This window comes from Myotis lucifugus, unplaced genomic scaffold (genome assembly GCF_000147115.1).
Source record: "Myotis lucifugus unplaced genomic scaffold, Myoluc2.0 scaffold_671, whole genome shotgun sequence".
NCBI classification, from domain to species: Eukaryota; Metazoa; Chordata; class Mammalia; order Chiroptera; family Vespertilionidae; genus Myotis; species Myotis lucifugus.
The window spans coordinates 230,315-233,533 of NW_005871719.1; the positions used below are offsets into that span (position 1 = coordinate 230,315).

General features: G+C 53.8%; 1 protein-coding gene and 1 pseudogene across 1 annotated transcript in view; one reads left to right on the forward strand and one right to left on the reverse strand.

The window, feature by feature from the left end:
* Positions 1 to 3,219, reverse strand: part of LOC102420940 — a 37,527-nt pseudogene that overhangs the window by 5,968 nt on the left and 28,340 nt on the right.
* STOX1 (storkhead box 1) overlaps positions 9 to 3,219 on the forward strand; it is a 45,000-nt gene continuing 41,789 nt past the window's right edge. Inside the window, exon 1 of the mRNA XM_006105328.3 lies at positions 9 to 255. The gene's annotated coding sequence lies outside the window, so the exon portion shown is untranslated. The remainder of the gene's footprint in view (positions 256 to 3,219) is intronic.

Consider the following 3,219-nt stretch of genomic DNA (forward strand, 5'->3'; position numbering starts at 1 on the left):
GACGCCGGAGGCGGCGGGGGTCGCGGAGGACCCCGGCGGCACGCGGTTGTTTCGGCGCCTTTCGCCGCGCCACCGCGCGCTGCTCTTGGAAACTCGCGGGCTGGCGCGCGCCGCCTCGCGGCTGGCCTTCCAGGGCCTGGCTGCGCCGAGGGGTGCTGCTGGTGCACGCGCCCCCCCAAAGCCTGCAGGTGCTGCGCGACGCCTGGTGCCGCCGGGCGCTGCGCCCGCCCCGCGGCTTCCGCATCAGGGCGCTGGGTGAGTGCGGGGCTGGAGGGAGGGGCGCCCGCGCGGGCGGCGGGGACCCAGCCCTGGTTCCCCGGGCGCGTGCCCCCCGGCTCAACTTGGAGGGGGCGGCGGCGGGGCGGATGAGGGGATGAGAAAACAGGCCGGTGGCTGGAGGAGGGTCTCCTCCAGCTGGGACCCTGACGCCCCGAGCGGTCCCAGCCCCCAGGACGCGCCGGGCCAACTCCAGGAGGCCTCCATTGCTCAAGTCTTCCAGCCAGTGGAGCGCGCAGGTTCCTGGCCGAAGGAACTTTCTACTTAGAAAAGTGATGCTTTGGGGAGACAGGCTTTGTGCTCGGGAGCCAGAGGGTTGGTCAGGAGATAGGGGCCTCTGTCTCTGCTCCATGGGGGCGCTTAGAAGGGGAGCCCTAGGGGTTGGCCAGAATCTACCGGTTCTGAACCGGCTGCTTTTATTTATTTTTTCAATTGCAGACTTGGAGCAGTATGTGGTTTTCGTATTCTGCTGTATTGGGTGGTGTGGTGATGTTGGATCAGGGCCTCGCGGAAGGTTTGGGGTCGTTAATTGCTTGGGTAAAAGAAATGACAAATGGCGCTGTGGACACATCCCGTCGGCTAAATAGAATTCCTCCTTTCCAGCCTTTTCAGAGAGCCCGTTTGTTTGAAGACAGGCAGCAGCTTTTGCCTGTGTGACATAGCTTCTCATTTGAGAAACTAAACCACTGCAGCGCGGAGTGAGTGTTCTCTGGCACCGGCCACTGCACTCAGGGGGGCTGTCAGCTCCCGGTAACAGCCTGGTTCTGTCTGTCTGCATCTATGTGGGGTTGTGACGGCGATTTGATGGTGTGCTGTTGACAAGTCACCGGTTGTTCCAGCCCTGGATTTTGACTCATACCAAGGAACCCCGCTCTGTCTCAGTCCATAAATCCTCCTCAGAGGAGGAGCAGCAAATAAAAAACATGTGTTTTAGTCCCCAGGGGTAAAGAAATGGGATAGCAAGAGGCACTTGATATTGTGCATCACCTGTCAGAGATGATGTCTCTGTATCCCAGGTCAGTGAGGTTAAACCTTGGCTTGTCACCTCCATGCATTACCATTCTGTCTGGTACCAACTCCCCCCCTCCACACACACACACACACACACACACACACACACACACACACACTTTTTCTTCCCTTAAGAGCAAAAAAGAGCTCATTTGCAAAGCCACATACACGCATTTCATCTCCTTTTACTTGCAGGAGTGAGTGAAGAAAATAGGTTTTTGGCTCTGAAAGCCGAAATTCTCACAGGGGAAGGGTGGATGAAAAACCCTTTTCAGTTCTGTGTCCTGGGTTTTTCTGGTTTGAATTAGCGGTTGCATTCTCTGGTTCCCCCACCCCCTTTTGAAGGGTGAGCATAGAGCCTATTGCAGAAAGGGGGTGGGTGGAGTCGGGGTCTAGACCTGAGGGTGAAATAGAGAGGGCTTGTGCTAAGCCAGAGGCAGCCAAGATGCTGACTACCCGGGGTCCAGCGAGCAGTGGTGAATGCTGGTTCCTGGGCCGGCCCGGCTCAGCTGCCATCTGAAAGATGCAGTGGACAAGGTGAACACATCACCAGGTGCTCTGATTCTCCACCACGAGGCATGCTGCCTCATTGCATCACTCAGGACCCAGTGGACACTGTGTTCTAGGGAGAGTGCAATGCAGTGGTCTTTACACTGGGCCATCATCCCTGACTTGGGTCTCTTGGCAGAAATGATGTTGAGGTTTTTAATAGAATCCTGATAAGAATGAAGACATTTAGCTGGAATTTGTACAAAACCACCTTTTGGGACATTTTGAGGCGGCAAATGGGGAAAGATCTTATTTAATGCCAGTCAGTGGATTCATATGGGGGAAGGTTGTTTGAGTAGAATCTAACTTGGGGTCCTTGGGTCAGGTCAGAGGAGAGGAGGCATCAAGGCAGCCTTGGGCCACCTCAGAGTCACGGAAGGTGGTGAAGGCAGGGGGAGCTGCCTTGCCCCACAGGAGCTGGGAGTTCAGTTGGCTTGCTTTCCTGAATCCGGCAGCGGCAGCGTTGGCTTCCAGAGGCTAAAATGGACTTCCGGGAGACAAGGGAGGAGCAGCGGTGCACTACTGGGGGTTTCACACCGTACTTGTTACTTTGTGGGAACCAGCAGAACTAGAAAAAGATACAAAGGACCAATTTGGTTAGATCAGTTTGGTCTCTTTGCTGTAGTTTTTTTTTAAAATATATTTTTATTGATTTCAGAGAGGAAGGGAGAGGGAGAGAGAGATAGAAACATCAATGATGAGAGAGAATCATTGATCACCTTGCCTCCTGCATGCCCGCCACTGGAGATCAAGCTGGCAACCCAGGCATGTGCCCTTGACCGAAATTAAATCCGGGACCCTTCAGTCCCCAGGCCGACGCTCTATCCACTGAGCCAAACCAGCTAGGGCTGTAGGTGTTTTTTTTGTTTGTTTATTTTTTAAATATATTTTATTGATTTTTTACAGAGAGAAAGGGAAAAGGATAGAGAGTTAGAAACATTGATGAGAGAGAAACATCAATTCAGCTGCCTCCTGCACACTCCCTACCGAGGATGTGCCTGCAACCAAGGTATATGCCCTTGACTGGAATCAAACCTGGGACCCTTCAGCCTGCAGGCTGACGCTCTATCCACTGAGCCAAACCGGTTTCGCGCAATTTGTTTGTTTTTAAGGCTCACTTCTTCTACATAAAAGTATTTAGGCCTAGGGAATATTGCCAGCCAGCTGGCCGGGAAAGAGTAAGGCCATGAGCTTTTGTAAATCACTGAGGTCACCCAGTTCCTCCTGGGCTTTTGGACCTGGGGATTACGGGGGTCTCATAAGATTAGTGAATACCTAGCACAGCAGGAAGAAGTGAGACCGGAGCCCCCGTATGCAGACCTCAAAGATAAGGGCCCGAGGGGTTTGTTAATCCCTGGTTTGGGGGCATTTCTTTTCCGTCTC